At 43.9% G+C, this 17,786-nt stretch overlaps 1 protein-coding gene across 2 annotated transcripts in view; it reads left to right on the top strand.

Annotated features, from left to right (window-relative positions):
- Positions 1 to 17,786, top strand: part of AMN (amnion associated transmembrane protein) — a 71,408-nt gene that overhangs the window by 3,390 nt on the left and 50,232 nt on the right. For both annotated transcript variants that reach the window (XM_075844265.1, XM_075844266.1), the window contains exons 3-4: positions 4,203 to 4,271; positions 5,409 to 5,594. The gene's annotated coding sequence lies outside the window, so the exon portion shown is untranslated. The remainder of the gene's footprint in view (positions 1 to 4,202; positions 4,272 to 5,408; positions 5,595 to 17,786) is intronic.

A 17,786-nucleotide genomic window follows, 5' to 3' on the forward strand; every position in this document is an offset into this window, starting at 1 on the left:
CTCTGCCCTGAAGGCCAGCATCCCGGAGTCGCCTCTTCACTGTAGACGTTGACACTGGCATTTTGCGGGTACTATTTAATGAAGCTGCCAGTTCAGGACCTGTGAGGCGTCTATTTCTCAAACTAGAGACTCTAATGTACTTGTCTTGTTGCTCAGTTGTGCAGCGGGGCCTCCCACTTCTCTTTCTACTCTGGTTAGAGCCTGTGTGTGCTGTCCTCTGAAGGGAGTAGTACACACCGTTGTAGGAAATCTTCAGTTTCTTGGCAATTTCTCGCATGGAATAGCCTTCATTTCTAAGGGTATGTTCACACGAGGGCGTCCGTAACGGCTGAAATTACGGGGATGTTTCAGCCTGAAAACATCCCCGTAATTTCAGCCGTAACGGCATGTGCAGGCGCTTGAACGCTGCGTCAATTACGGACGTAATTGGCGCTGCTATTCATTGGAGTCAATGAATAACGGCTCCAATTACGGCCAAAGAAGTGACAGGTCACTTCTTTGACGCGGGCGTCTATTTACGCGCCGTCTTTTGACAGCGGCGCGTAAATTACGCCTCGTGTGAACAGACAAACGTCTGCCCATTGCTTTCAATGGGCAGATGTTTGTCAGCGCTATTGAGGCGCTATTTTCGGACGTAATTCGGGGCAAAGACGCCCGAATTACGTCCGTAAATAGGCCGTGTGAACATACCCTAAGAACAAGAATAGACTGTCGAGTTTCACATGAAAGCTCTCTTTTTCTAGCCATTTGGAGAGTTTAATCGAACCCACAAATGTAATGCTCCAGATTCTCAACTAGCTCAAAGGAAGGTCAGTTTTATAGCTCCTCTAAACAGAAAAACTGTTTACAGCGGTGCTAACATAAGTGCACAAGGGTTTTCAAGTGTTTTCTAATCATCCATTAGCCTTCTAACACAGTTGGCAAACACAATGTACCATTAGAACACTGGAGTGATGGTTGCTGGAAATGGGCCTCTATACACCTATGTAGATATTACATTAAAAACCAGACGTTTGCAGCTAGAATAGTCATTTAGCACATTAACAATGTATAGAGTGTATTTCTGATTCATTTAATGTTATCTTCATTGAAAAAAACTGCTTTTCTTTAAAAAATAAGGAAATTTCTAAGTGACCCTAAACTTTTGACCGGTAGTGTGTGTGTGTGTGTATATATATATATATATATGTGTGTGTATATATATATATATATATATATATATAACATTTATTTTGATTTTCTATGGAGGAGTAGTCATTTTGATGAAAATCTGATTAATAATTCCGGCTGAGGTGGGGATTAGTATGGCTATTTTCCCCTTCTCTGCTGTCAGTACAGCACGATTAAGTTGAGTATTGTGACAGACTGGTTCACATGAGGTTGTCAAGCAGGACATCCCTAGCAACTAGTTTGCATCAGATAACTCAAGTATTCAGCTCAGGCCTAATGGGCGCTGAGATGAGGGTAGAGAAGAGGCATTGGGGTACTCAAACCTCCTATTTCTCCATCCCTTACTGACGTAGTAATTAAACTATAGTTAAAATAAATTCACTTGGAGATCCCCTTTAACAGTCCAAGGGGGTGGGGCTAAATGGGTGACAACTATCCTGAGTTCTATTTTCTGGTGCCCAGAGTAGTCGTCGGTACCCTTGCCCGAACAATAGAAGACTCCGGCTAATTTCAGGGCTCTAAAAAAAAGTGTAAAAGTTATTTTAATTGGCCCTGAAAATTTGCACTATTTTGTCTGCCTGGCCCAGCTCATATTGGTCTCATTGTCAGTTGTATGGCCAACCAAACAGCCTGGCAGAGGTACAGACCCTATGACAATGCCAGGTCGCTGTTCATGGGTAAAATTCATTGCATGATGTGTACTTTCTTTAAAATCCTGCAGTATGATTGTACCCAGGTGACGTTTCCGCGTGGGTACCGTTATGTGGCGCTAAATAGGTGACCACAGTTCTGAGCGGCATCTTAAAAAGCCCGCAAAGGTTGTGCCTTCCCTTTCTCCACATAAGTGAGAGGGAACAGAGCTCTCCGACTGAGTGGAAGACACACCGACCATAGGATAGTTTTTCTTTATATCAGCACTAAGGATATTCCATCTATGTATTAATATTATATAATGGATGGAAACGCCCTCGAAAACCGGACTCGTCAACTTTAGAGTCTCAGTGTTCAAATGCAACCCCAGAGACTATTCCTATTATATGCTTGTTGCTAAGGGACCATAACATTTGTGTCTGCGAAAAACGACTAATTTTGGTCATCTGAGGCAGCTTCCTTTTTCGGATAAAACTAGCTCTATATCACCGGGGACCTTATCTCTCAGTCCTGTTTTTTTTAATCGGAGACCGTAGCCTTCGTCCCCATTCGGGCTGTCATATTTTAGTGTCTGAATCACAGTGATCGTCTGACTAATGATCGGACCGATCAGTATCATAGGTCACTATGATGCTGTTAGTTTGGGTCATTGGACCCGTTGTCGGGCCAGAACTTCCACCCGTAATACGGACGCTAAAATGTCTGAATGAGGCCTAATGGGGGACTGAGTGCAAACACGCTGCTATTTATAACAATATAAAATAAATACTTGAAGCCAATACAACTACAACGAGCGATCTGGGATTTGCACCATCTGTTTCCGTTCTGTAAATTTCCTTATAATCTATACAGAAGGGAAATGACTATTTTGTGAAGTGTCTGGAAATTTTCCCTTTTTAGTCCTGCAAAAAGGCGCATTGAGAAAAGAGAAAACAACGTTCATTGCTTACGGCACAACTTTTTTTTTTTTCGTGGGCAGGTTCCCAAATGGGACGCACAGAATATTAATAAGCAATAGATCAATAAAAAGCAATCCGACCTTGTTTAATCTGTTTCAGAATGTGCAATAACTCATTTGTGAAGAATGGAATGGCGGAAAGTTCTCTCAAATTTGAAGGGTTAAAGGGGGCCTGTCCCATTTAGATTCAAATTATTATAATTTTTTTTTTTTTTTTGCATCCTGGCACGTTGGAGCCATCCTAGTACCAGGCAGCCAAAAATAAGCTCCACCTTCTTGACTCCTTAGGCCCGATTCACACGAGCGTGTTCGGTCCGTGATCTACGGTCTGCATGTCGACACGCTCGTCTGAATCTGGCCTTAGAAATGGGACTCTTCTTGAAGTGTCCATGCATTACATGACTACGCACAGCTCTATTGATTGACTTAAAGGGCTCACAATGGTGGCAGCTATTTTCCATTATTTGGCCACTAATTTAAAGGGACCTCTTCCAGTAAAAAGTTTCCTTCAATATTTGAAGTGTTAAATCAATTGGAATATATGTAAATTAATTAAAATTCAAATTAATTCTGAATTATTTTCCATTCCCCCCCAAGCCCTTTATATCGGCACCTTTGCAAAAAACGTTGGAACTTCCAAAACGACATATTCTATGAGTTTAATGCTGGAGAACCGCCATACCCGCTCTTATGTGGCGGGCAAATATCGAAGCCGCTAGGGGCGGAATATGAACGCTCTTTTCTCAGTGGCAGACTTTGTTGCATGGTGCTGTTGACTTAAGGGTTAATTTTCATCTCATTTGAGGATCGGCTTGTTAGGCCTGGTTCTAGGGTGGCAGCGGCCTAGGGTGGCAGCGGCCTTGCCGGTGTGACTTGCTTTTGTCTTTTTTTTGTGTGTCCTTTTTATGTTTGTTTATTTACTTTGTATCCATTTTTTACCACTTTGCTATGTAATCGAGGATACTGTAATCATTTTTCAAGATACAATGGTGAACTCCGTATATAGGGCTGTGGGAGGGGGTGTTGAATTGTGGCTTTTTGCTGATGGATTCCTATAAACCAGTGTCTGGGATTGCGTCACTGAAAATATAACATTTTATAATCTCTTGTACGTCTGTATCACTTGCTATATCGGAGTGATTGGATTTTATATCTGCTTGTACCAGCTGCATACAGCAAAAGAGCCCCCCCCCCCCCTTTGAAATTTTTGTTTTTCTAAATTTTTACCTATTTTTTTGCCCCCTCCCTTCAAAGATGGACTTAAAGACATAAAATGTACTGCTCAATCTTTTCTAGGAAATATCCTGTGCTTGCTGATCCTGTGTAATTTGGTGTCTTCCCACGTCTGTATGTGCGAACAATAAATAGAAACTTTTTGGATTTATTTTTTTTCTAAAGTGTCGTCTTTCTTGTCACAAACCAGAGATTTACCGTGTGACCACATTGGAGGTAGCCATCTTGTAGACCCGCCTGTCCAGGAATATAGAAGACGGTGAGGTGCTTTATATTTCTTGTTATCATGGTGTAAAGTTTTTGTCTATGGACCCCAAAAATATGTACCATTGGTTGAGACTGACAAACCACGCCCCTTTATTGGTAGCCACACCCATTTTTAAATGGTATGAGGTTTCATCAGCTTCAAAAAATTGTTTGGTTTGATACATATGGCGTCTGTCACCCTGGATGGATTCAGGACACCAGGTCCACCCCCACCAGTGTTTTAGGCAGACGTGCAATATCCCTTTAAATTTTTCAGGCAGATTTTCACATTGCAGCAGTGGTGCCAAAAGAACCGCATTGAAAGAACGCATGCATTTTTAACCTGATTTAGTGCGTTTTTTTGCTGCAACCGCATGAAAAAAAATGCACCAAATCACATTCGGTTTTCGGATGCGTTTTTTGTTGTTGCGGTTCTAACTGCATCAGCCCCAACGTGTGATTCCCTATTGTATTTCTAGGTTTTGAAGCTCATTAGGTGGGGTCTCCACGGTGAATTATCACATGCGGCACCGTACGATGCAATTTCATATGCGATTTTTAGAATTTTTAAAATTGTATAAAAAATATTTATCAAAATTGTAAAGCCTCAATGACATAATATCACAGGCGAATTGAATATAACGCTATGAGGGAAATCGCATTTGAATTGCGATTATCACAAAAATCCAAATTTTTGGGGCGTCATTTCCAAATTGAAAGACTCGTTCTCATTTTCTTAGGCCATGACTCATACGAGAATATCTTGCGATTCAATCTCACATGCGATCCCACCACAACGTCGCACGCCGCATTGCAGAAAATCGCATCTGTCAAATTGTGCACTATTTTACACGCAATATTTTGCGATTAACGGATGAGCCGTCTTTTTAGAATTTAAGCAATATTAAAATCGCATAAATTTGCAATAGTATAATATCGAATGAAATTTGAATAAAACGTACAATTGCTGGATTTTTGCAATTCTGATTTCACGTGACCCCATAGGAATACATTATACACAATATTATATTATATATCGCTGCGGAGCCCTGGCCTCAAAAATGGTTTGGTAACTACGAAAACCAGGCCGCCTCTGGTTGTAGGTCCCAGTGCTACCTGGTTTCATGTCCTTCCCCCATCAAACACCCAGGTAGGAAGGTTCCTCCTTGACGAGAAGCACCTGAAATCCCAGGACTGAGCACCCGACACCATACAACATCATCCCGGCTTCATACTGGACTCTCCTTCCTCATGTTGGTGCATTGCTGGGACTTGTAGTCCAATCGAAGAGCGCACGAGAAGGTCTGATCACCAGGACTGCGCCACCGGAGCACAGGTAAGCGAGACGGCGTGTGTTACCTGTAGCTGCGATGTGGGTCTGTGCACAATGGGGTTGTCAATGTGTCGTGAGGTTTCTGCTGCGGCATTATTTTTAAGATTGTTTTTGACACGATATTTTTGTTTCGCGTTTCGAACGTGGCGTAATGGGCGCGGCTTGTCACCACTAGTTATGACTCTTGGCATTTGTGCGCATTCACACGTTCAGTTTATAAATTAAGTGCGCTGATTGTGTCCCATTCACTACACCCCATATTGCGTAAGTCTGCCCCCCCCCCCTTAGCCGCCCAATAAGCAAATGTACAAAAGCTGCAAAATGACGTGTTTATAAATTATTTGCCACTTGCAAGTTCTATAGACTTCTACATGACCCCTCACCTTTCAGGATTGTTGCATTAGGAGGGTTTTAACTTTTATAACTTTGTTTAATTGCGAGATTTAAAAAAACCAAAAAAAATAACACTGTTTTTATTGTGCGGTTATCTGGTACTTTGAATGCAGCCTGCAGTATAAAGAATGGAGGTTTTAATTTTGGTTGCCATGGCAAAACATACTTTAAGGGTATGTTCACACGAGGGCGTCCGTTACGGCTGAAATTACGGGGATGTTTCAGCCTGAAAACATCCCCGTAATTTCAGCTGTACCGGCATGTGCAGGCGCTTGAACGCCGCGTCCATTACGGCCGTAATTAGCGCTGCTATTCATTGGAGTCAATGAATAACGGCTCCAATTACGGCCAAAGAAGTGACAGGTCACTTCTTTGACGCAGGTGTCTATTTACGCGCCGTCATTTGACAGCGGCGCGTAAATATACGCCTCGTGTGAACAGACAAACGTCTGCCCATTGCTTTCAATGGGCAGATGTCTGTCAGCGCTATTGAGGCGCTATTTTCAGACGTAATTCGGGGCAAAAACGCCCGAATTACGTCCGTAAATAGGCCGTGTGAACATACACTTAGGGCTCATCCATACTTCCGTATTTCTGATATGTATTCCTTTTTTTTATTATTAAAAAAGTAACTTCCAATATATTTTAAATGGTTTTAGTAACACTTCCGTTTTCTATACGCGGGTTTTTTTTATGCCTGTGTAATTATTTTTTCAATACGCAGCATGTTTCAGTGGATCCGCATTGGTAGTGTTTTTAGCCTGTAGAATGGTCAATGTCAATGGTTTGTGTATTAATATGTGTAACGGTCAATTTACATGTTGCGGTCAGTCAGCGGCGTAGATATAGGGGTCGCAATTGCTATCGGGCCCAAAGCCAGGGGAGCCCACTGGCCTCGCACCACGTCTATTCACTGTTATTGTAGTAACTGGGGCCTATGTAATAAACTACATGGGCTTCTGTTACTACAGTAACCGTATACTCCCCCCTCCCCCTCCTGACTCGGAATGGTGTCAGGACCCACTCTGGGCCCGTAGCCGAAGAGGACCCGACTCTGGGGGGTACTGTCGGCTGGGGCCCTGTATCTAAGTATACCCTGTGTGATACTGTCTTCTAGACCCTGTATCTAAGCCTATCATATGTGATCCTGTCTGCTGTGCCCTGTATCTAAGCCTACCATGTATGATACTGTCTGCTGGGCCATTTATCTAAGCCTATCATGTGTGATACTATATGCTGAGCCCTGTATCTAAGATTACCATGTGTGACACTGTCTACCAGACCCTGTATCTAAGCCTACCATGCGTGATACTGTCTTCCAGACCCTGTATCTAAGCCTACCATGCGTGATACTGTCTTCCAGACCCTGTATCTAAGCCTACCATGCGTGATACTGTCTTCCAGACCCTGTATCTAAGCCTACCATGCGTGATACTGTCTTCCAGACCCTGTATCTAAGCCTACCATGTGTGATACTGTCTTCCAGACCCTGTATCTAAGCCTACCATGTGTGATACTGTTTTCTAGACCCTGTATATAAGCCTACAATCCTTTTAAGAGATGCAGCTGTCAGCCGTGAAGAGAAGTTGGAGGGGGGATCTTTTTGCACCGGGCCCATGAACCTTTAGCTACGCCCCTGTGGTCAATTCCCCTTTTTTGCCGTGATTTTTGTGAAAATTGCAGCAAACTTGTTGATCTGACCTGTGCTGACATGCGGTCTCCCTGCACATCGGAGCGGTTTTTGCAGATAAATAAAAAAAATTGCTGATTTGCAGTAAAACACGACACTGCGGTTTTCGCAGCGTTTTTTGGCGATTTGTCTTAAGAATCGTCAGCCTACGAAATCCTGTCCTGCAGTGACATCAGAGGTGGCATACAATTGACTGTCATTTTTTTGGGGTGGAGGGAGATTGTCTGTCTGGGAAATGTGACCTGAAACCTGAGTTAATAAAAAGTTCTACATTTCTTGGAAACTTCGTTACTTTCTGACAGACCTCAGGTAGTTTCATAAGAGGCAGCGGTTGTCACCGGAGATGTAGGGGAATCTTAGAAGTTTTTAGAGAAGATTGAAACTTTTTTTATTTTTAACACCTGCACAACCCTTGTGGTCACTTCACCCGCACGCCGGCTGCCAGGCTTTATGCCCGTTAGACACGACTGTAACACAACATGTGAACTTTATTTAATGTCTAAAAGAAAAACTTGTTCCCCCCCCCCCCTCCAAACAAAAAGAAAATCTAAGTGTAGGGGACATTTCCGAGTCTTTTTATTTATTTTTTTTTGCCATTTTTGATTAAAAGCTACAATGAAAAACGAAAGAAGACGACTTGTGTAAAGTGTACGCTAAATATATTCTTCTAGCCGGTGAGCTGGGCCTGCTTACTTCTGTTCAGATGTCCCACTAGTTCCAGGTCCGCAGGCAAAAAATAATAAGTGGTGGCTCAGGGTCATATTTTATAAATTGCTTAAAGGGGATCTCCACCTAAATGTATTACATAATATCAGAGGTTCAGGATCAGGCATATTACGGATCCGTGATCTTATACATCCCAACCGCCCTGTTTTGGGCAATATTGTCCCACAAAATGGATCTCGAAGGGAAGAGGCTTATGATAAGGTGATCCAAAGTGGATGTTTCTGGGAGGTTCGTGGGCGGTCCTGTGCAGATTGAGGCGGGGTAAATAATTGTTGGGAGGTAAAGTAATATGGCCGTGTGGATGGCGCCTCACAGATAGAGGTCTGCTTTAAGTCGCCTCTTCTCTGCCCACAGTTCGGTGGTAATTTTGCCTTCAGTTAAAGACCAAAGTAATTTGAAACAGACTGGTTGCTAAGGAACATCTGCCTGACAACCCATATAAAAGACAGTGGTTGTTAGGCTGTGTATCCATATCAACCAGACTGTTTAGAAACAGGTGTGGGCCACGTACAAAAGAAAAGGGGCGTATTCAAACAGCATTTTTTTTACGCGCATTTTGGTGCGAAGTCCACGTTAAAAAACGCAGAATGACTTCAACGGTATAAGCGCTAATAGTGCATACAACGCTTTCTATTGCGCCTTTCATAAAAAAAACTGTCCTGTCAATTCACAAGGAGTTTTCCATGTTGAATTTTCTCATTGCGGTCAATTTGAGGCTTTAAAACGCTGCCAAAAAACGCTTGCTTTCTACATTGAATTATTTTTGCGTGTGAAAGATCCTGCGCGTATTTTTAGGCCAGTACAATTTAAACACACACCAAAAGGTAGAGGAATTTAGGTAAAAAAGGCACAACAAAATACGCGTGTTCATTAAAAACGGCGTAAAAAAAAGCGTGCGAGTGTCAGATTTACTTCTGTCTAGTTGTTGGTGCAGCGAAAGCTGGGAAGCGAGTTTTGGGTAGTTTCCGACACTTTTATAAAGATACGCTGATTCAAGTGGAAAGGGCAGGGCTACTGTTGGCATAACGCGTTTACTTTACGCCAGGAACTGGCAAAAATCTATGTGAACTCTTGGCTGGTGCAGGTTTCACGCTAAATAAATTTGTCGCGACTTACTCCAGCGGGCAGAAAGCGAAGACTGGCAAATGAAATGCCAATGGTAATGAATTGTCCACCCACAGGCCGGAAGGGTAACTAAACGGAAAGCCGATGTATCGGAGGACGGGGTCATAGACTTTGTATTGAGTCCGTACTCCGATATATTTATTTCCGGAAAAAGCCGAACCGACACGAAGCGGCTGAGCGCTCACACAAGCACCTCTGCCGCTTCGTTTCAGCAATTGATGGGGGTCTCAGTGCTCGGACCCCCAACAATCAAAACTTCTAACACGTCACTATGATATGTCAGAAGTTTTTTAAACGTTTAGTTACCCTTTAACCATGTAATTGACTTATTGTGCTTGTTATAATGTTATATTATAACAGGAGACGAATAAAAGGTGAATTGAGCAATACTTTTTAATTTTGGCATAGACTGCGACCATGGGTGGTTAGGTTGGTGGAAGTTTGAGAAGCCCATGGAAAAAATGGATTCCCCCTTTTTTTTTTTTTTTTTTCTTTTTTTTTCTAAATCACACTTATGGGTTCGGCAGCATGCTGGGTGTAGTAGTTATGCCACAGTATGGAGACCACTATCCTAAATCCTCATATGTTGTTTGCATAGTGTGAGATGAGGATTTTTGTGCCCCCCCCCCCTCCCGGGAGAAATAGAAATAAGTTCTCGCCTTCTTCTCGAGTGAAATCAGGAGACTAATTTAGAAAGTGCTTGACGACTTCCATAGCTCAGATGACTGTCGAGTGTCTGGAGGGCTCGGCTGGAGACCTTGATTTTTAAAAATGCAAATTAAATTCAAAAAGCCAATTTAGAGAGTGCAGAACGGGCTAAGGACACAAACCTTCATCGCGCTCTTAAAGGAACACTACACAGAAAACACACAAAAATACCCTCCTCCAACGAACAGTCTGCCATCAGGAGGGCCCCCCCCCAATTAGACGCTGGGCTGATTTAGTAAATGTTACTCTAATCTATATGGCCACCTTTAGAACAAATCTGTTCATCCTGTGGCATCTTCTTTGCAGTACTGCCGGGCTGAAAGGATGACCCACCACCAACACGCACAATCGGCTTGGCGCAGCTCGTGCCAACCAAAGGTTGAGCAGAGGTCAACACATCTAATCAAATCATGGTTCTTGCAAACGATCAATGTTTGTGTTTTACCCTCCCTAGGACTTACAGGATGTATACAAATATGTGTAAGGTGCCGTAGGCCGCGCACTAGTTATTGGCTTGACTCCTTGACCAATGATCAGGTCTTTGAGGCCAGTGATCCCTATGCCTAAGTTCAGTGGCGGTTTTTACCAGTGCCCCCTCTCAGCGCCACAATTTTTAACTGTTTCTGCATCCTCAGGACACAGATACAGTTTTTAGAACTGGCCATCGAGGGCATAAGCCCCGGTGCCCCGGGCGACTGCCACATTCAGTTGCATCTGCGTTCAGTACACAGATACATTTGAATACTATGGTGGAGCAGGAAGCTGTCCACTCCCTGCTCCACCAATTCTTAGGCTACAGGCCTTGTTAGACCTGCAGCCTATGAGCTGCTAGGACATGATTCGTGCACAGGCCAGCGAGATGATTTAACTGCATTGCGCCGTCCTATGCAAGGGTCCCTTCTCGGCGTATCATAGGCTGCAACTCTGTTCGTCATGGGAATAGGGCTAGGTGATTTATAAGTTTTTATTATTTGTCTGGGGGCCCTATTACTGAAATGGGCCACTCTCTACAGGGGGGCACTGTGTGGGGCGCTCTCTACAGGGGGTCACAGTGTGTGGCACTCTACAGGGGTCACAGTGTGTGGCACTCTACAGGGGTCACAGTGTGTGGCACTCTACAGGGGTCACAGTGTGTGGCACTCTACACAGGGGTCATAGTGTGTGGCACTCTACACAGGGGGCACAGTGTGCGGCACTCTACACAGGGGGCACCGTGTTCGGCACTCTCTACAGGAGGCACCGTGTGCGGCACTCTCTACAGGAGGCACCGTGTGCGGCACACTCTACAGGGGTCACAGTGTGTGGCACTCTACACAGGGGTCACAGTGTGTGGCACTCTACACAGGGGTCATAGTGTGTGGCACTCTACACAGGGGGCACAGTGTGCGGCACTCTACACAGGGGGCACAGTGTGCGGCACTCTACACAGGGGGCACCGTGTTCGGCACTCTCTACAGGAGGCACCGTGTGCGGCACTCTCTACAGGAGGCACCGTGTGCGGCACTCTCTACAGGAGGCACCGTGTGCGGCACTCTCTACAGGAGGCACCGTGTGCGGCACTCTCTACAGGAGGCACCGTGTGCGGCACTCTCTACAGGAGGCACCGTGTGCGGCACTCTACAGGAGGCACCGTGTGCGGCACTCTACAGGAGGCACCGTGTGCGGCACTCTACAGGAGGCACCGTGTGCGGCACTCTACAGGAGGCACCGTGTGCGGCACTCTACAGGAGGCACCGTGTGCGGCACTCTACAGGAGGCACCGTGTGCGGCACTCTCTACAGGAGGCACCGTGTGCGGCACTCTCTACAGGTGGCACCGTGTGCGGCACTCTCTACAGGTGTTATTGATAACTTTGCTTGGGGCCCCAGAAATGCCAAATCCACCCCTGCTTAAGATCAACGTTAGAGATAAACACTGTAGTCTGGAGGAGTCCAGTTTGGCACACCAGTAGAGAGAATTTCAAAAAGTTAGGTTAGGGCTACACGGTGACTTTTAGACAAAAAATTTGTGCAATTTGTCCAACTTGCTGTCGCATTGAAGTCACTTTACTATTTTATGGTGAGATTTAGGTTTTGGAACATCCAAAATAAGAATTGTGGACATTTCACAAATTGGTCAGTTGCTCGCGTCTTACGTTGAAGTCTCACTTGCAATATGCGATCAAACTCCTGCTGCTTTAACTTTTTCTCAGCTGTCATGTTGCATGTAGTAATGCAACCGCATTCACGAGCATTACTTGCAATGTTGCATTTCGAACCCGTGTTGCCCTAACCTAAGGCCTCCGTAGCAAATTTATAGGTGTTACTCCAGCTCTGTTGTCTAGCTCTATCCTGTGTATCATGGACCTAATGGTCTCCCAGACCCTTCCCATACAAAGACCCAGAGCACCCAATCAGGATCTCCAATCTTGAAAAGAAGGGGCTACTGCACCTCATTCTTCATGAGTAGTGGGCATGCATAGTAACTGGGAGTATTGGGCATGCATAGTAACTGGGAGTAGTGGGCATGCATAGTAACTGGGAGTAGTGGGCATGCATAGTAACTGGGAGTAGTGGGCATGCATAGTAACTGGTAAAATGTGAGGAAACTCTGAGGTTATGACTGCACATTGTTGGCCACCTCTCAATAGAGAACAGGATATGGTGGGGGTCTCAGCTAGACCCCCTGCCAGTCATATTATAATATTAGTATATTTTATATGTATACCTTAATTCTATGGCCCATACACAATACAAACAGAGCATAATAGTAACCTCAAACTACAAAAAGGAATAGAAAAAATAATTAAAAAAAGTAAAGAATTTGCAAAGAATGTAAATGCCCATCCGTCTAAAAGAACTGGTAGGAGAAGAACTTGCAGTGAAGGTTTGCGCTGAGGGTGCAGAATTCTTCTTTTTGATCACATGACTTCGCCACCGGTCAAGGTGCAGGAATCACTCAAGTCACCTCTGGGGAAAATGTCTACAGTACAGATCCTGCTGCTACTCCTGTCAATCAGTAAGTACGCACTTTACCAATATATATCCCATGATAATAGTCCATTTAGAGGAACCCCGCAGAGAAACGAATACCACGCCGTGTACCTTTTTTTTTTTCTTGGGATCCTTTGGGTGACACATGCAACTGTATGGTAAGGGGGCATACGTCGGGGCTTGTATTCACCATATAAGTAGGGAAATTTCCTCATGCGTCCGAACTAATGTTAACTGAACCTAAGAAATGCACAAAATCACATAAAAAAGGGCACTAAAACCGTGGATTTTTAGCTGAAATGTGGTAAGGTTTGTTATTTTTTGTTTTTTTTGCACCTAATGTCAGTGGTGAATTTTTTTTTTTTTAGCCAGGGGCATAATGCACCCCCAGGGCCTGGATACAATTGCTTCCTCCACACCCTCTATGGCTACACCCCTGTTAATGTGTGTGTATAATGGATCAATGCATTTATTTTTTTTAATTCATAAATTGTGCCCCCCCCTTTAGGGTGCCCTAGGTAGCTGCCTACTCCTCATCCAAACCCTGAACGTAGCAGATGAAAATGACGGCCTTGAATGTAGAATTGACGGCGTCCCATGGTTGTACAATGGCTGTTTCCACATTAGGCTCCTTTGGGGCAAATGCCCTGTGGAAACTTTAGCTAAAGTTGGTCAGTATTTGCTTGGAGTCATTCACCTGATTCTCCAAGGGGCCTGCATTCCTACACGGTTACTAAATAATAGAAAATATTTTTGCACTTTCATTCACAAAATGTTGCAAAAATTTTTATTTTCTTGAATACATGGAAATGATCTTCTAAAAATAGTCATTATTTTACCCTGCAACGTGACCAATGCCAGAACACCGATGTCGCACTTGTTCTATGCCGGCACACGGTCCGGGAATAGATTTCTGTGTATTGCAATACAGACTGTTTTTTTAATTTTTATTTTTTTTAACGTCAGAAAGAAGCCCTGACGCAAATGTGAACGAAGCCTTACCTGCAAAAATTGCTTGGACAATAACAATCCCTTGAAAACCGAGGCAACTTGTTGTAAAACCGCACGTCCGCTTGTTTTTTGGCCGGATAGAGGCCGTTATGTGTCTACACCCTTAAAGTGCTGGGGCCTGATATTTCGTCGAATGTTCGTTCATAATTAAATATTTCTAAACTTTTTTTTCTTTTGTTTGGACGTCTGGAAATTGACATTTAAAATTAGTAAAATAGTAACTAGTGTAAAAGTGCATTACAGGAAGTATTGCCATATAAAAAAATCCTAAAATAGAAGGAACGGCAGAATACGCGGCACATTCTAGGTATAGATTCCTGTGTGCGACACATAGAAGTCAATGTAGAAATCATTGCTATAACAAAAAATCAGCTATAACATTAAAACCACCTGCCTTATATTGTGTAGTCGCCAAAACAGCTCTGACCCTTCTGGGCATGGACTCCACAAGACCTCTGAGGGTTCCTGTGATATCTGGCACAATATGAGCAGTAGATCCTATAAGGGTAAGGCCACACTGAGCGGCCCGGGCAACAGTGTCGGCGCCATGTTTGGCACGGCAGTTAACAGCCGCGTGTTAATGTGGGTAAAACGGCCCTTTACCTGCAAAATCGTGCGGCATTAAAGGGTGTATTAATGAATTGCTGCGTTAACAGGGTGTTTGACAGCTGCGCCGAACGTGGTGCAGGTGCGGTTGTTGGCCACGTCGCAACCGTGTCAGGGCCGCTCCGTGTGGCCTGACCCTAAGACCTGTTAGTTGTGAGGTGCAGCCGCCACGGATCGGATTTGATTTTCCAGACCATTCCTGGACAATGTCTGCAGGGTGGCGGGGGCTTATCCTGCTGAGAGAGGGCACTGCCATTAGGGAATACGCTACCATGATGGGGGTACTTGTCTGCAGTGATGTTTAGGTAGGTGATACGTGTCAAATCCACATGAATGACAGGACCTGAGGTTTCCCAGCAGAACATTGTCCAGATCATCACTCTGCCCCCGATGGCGTGTCTTCTTCCCATAATGCATCCTGGTGCCATCTCTTCCCCAGGTAAGTGACGCACACGCACCCGGCCGTCCACATGATGTAACACGTGATTCATCAGACCGGCCCGCCGCCTTCCGTTGCTCCATGGTTCAGTTCTGATGCTCACGTGCCCATTGTAGTCCTTTCGGCGGTGGACGTGGTCAGCGGCTGCGCAGCCTCATATACAGCAAGCTGCGATGCTCTGCGTGTTCTGACACTTTTCTATCATATTCAGTATCTCTTCTGTGGGATTGGACCAGACAGGGTAGCCACTCCCCACACGCATCAAAGGGCCTTGGGCGTCCATGACGCTGAAGCTGGTCACCGGTCGTCCTTCCTTGGAGCACTTTTGGTAGGTATTAACCCCTGCATACCGTCTACACATCACAATCACATCACTGTGATTGGCTGCAGCGGTGGTCACATGAGATGAAGCCTCATCTCAGGAGGATGAAACACAGACTTTTAGGTAAGTTTAATTATTTTTTTTCTGAGTTACGTTTTTTTGCGGCGGGATCCCTGCGAATCCGCTGCAAAAAAACCTGAACTGCTATTTGATGCGGGAATTACATCCACATTGAATTCAATGGGGAAATCCTGCAACATATAAGCAGCGTTTACGTTAATACAATTGACCTGCTGCGGAATGAATTTCAGCACCGCAGGTCAATTTCTGAGCGGTGTTTCCGCTCAGTATTTACGCAGCGTGTGGAGGAGATTTATTCAATATCATCTACTTTGCTGCTACTGTATTTGCTACGGACTTTCCGCAACAAATTCCATTGCGGAAAATCAGCAGTATTTATGCAGCGTGTGAACTGACCCTTACATTTTTCCTGCTTCCAACATTAACTTCAAGAACTGACTGATCACTTGCTGCCTAATATCCCGCACATCCTTGTCAGGCGCCATTATAAACAGATCATCAATGTTATTCACTTCACCTGTCACTGGTTGTCTGTCCTATCTATCTATCTATCTATCTATCTATCTATCTATCTATCTATCTATCTATCTATCTATCTATCTATCTATCTATCTATCTCATATCTATCTATCTCATATCTATCTATCTCATATCTATCTATCTCATATCTATCTATCTATCTATCTATCTATCTATCTATCTATCTATCTATCTATCTATCTATCTATCTATCTATCTATCTATCTATCTATCTATCTATCTATCTATCTATCTATCTCATATCTATCTATCTATCTATCTCATATCTATCTATCTATCTATCTATCTATCTATCTATCTATCTATCTATCTATCTATCTATCTATCTATCTATCTATCTATCTCATATCTATCTATCTCATATCTATCTATCTCATATCTATCTATCTCATATCTATCTATCTATCTATCTATCTATCTATCTATCTATCTATCTCATATCTATCTATCTCATATCTATCTATTTCATATCTATCTATCAAATATCTATCTATCTCATATCTATCTATCTCATATCTATCTATCTCATATCTATCTATCTCTCTCATATCTATCTATCTCATATCTATCTATCTATCTATCTATCTATCTATCTATCTATCTATCTATCTATCTATCTATCTATCTATCTCATATCTATCTATCTATCTATCGTCTAGATGATTGGCCTCCCCCCCCCCCCTTTAGTACAGTATATACTCTAGTAAAAGATGGGGCTGTATGGGAAAAAGTCTACTAGTCAGTCGCTCTGTGAGTCATGACCAGTGTTCTGCGGGGAAGTGCCTCTGGGAGAATTTACCTTTTTTACTTTTTCCTCATTGACTACTTTGCATGCCCAGAACAGATCTCAGGTTTTAGTCATGTGAAGAGCCTTCAAAAATGTACCTAAAAAATGTCACATCATCCTGTCTAGAAAAAAGGTCTGTAATCGCTGCGTTATTGCCACATCAATGTTTCCTTTAGAAGAAAAAAAATCACATGACAATTGCAAGAATTCCGACCATCACGGCGCCCGTGGGAACTGAAACTGTCACGGGGTCCGCATAGGGTGGTGTGAACCCACTCTGTCACCGAGGGATTTGATGTGGGGCTTAATCCAGGGAGCGGAGTCTAAGGGAACCCCAGGTATTCACCCGTTCAACCCCCATACAGGGAGCTGGAATTTTCTGTTGGGGAACCCCAGGTCATAGCCCTCAGAGTAGTTTCCCTTCGCAATGGCCATCGTTAACAGACGTAGTAGAAAATGAGTAGACTGGCACGCACGATTGGTAGACCAAAAGGTTAGGGCAGGCGGCAGAGGTTCATCACGGGTCACTAGCAAGAGGTCAGGGCAGGCAAGTATAGTCAAAAGTGCAGAGGTCAATAACAGGGATATACCAGAAAGTATAACGTAGGGTATCACTAGACTAGGTAGGATGAACCTGATAGAAGGGGAGGTCCCTTTTATACGCAGTGAAAGCTGGGTAGGAGATTTAGCAGGCGCTGGCCCTTTAAGAAGTCAAGGGTCCGCACTAGGAAGTGTAGACTGAGAGCGGCGGCGATGGAGGCCGACTAGGGGACGCCGTGATGAGAAATTTATATG

The sequence above is a fragment of the Rhinoderma darwinii genome, chromosome 12 (genome assembly GCF_050947455.1).
Source record: "Rhinoderma darwinii isolate aRhiDar2 chromosome 12, aRhiDar2.hap1, whole genome shotgun sequence".
Lineage (NCBI taxonomy): Eukaryota > Metazoa > Chordata > Amphibia > Anura > Rhinodermatidae > Rhinoderma > Rhinoderma darwinii.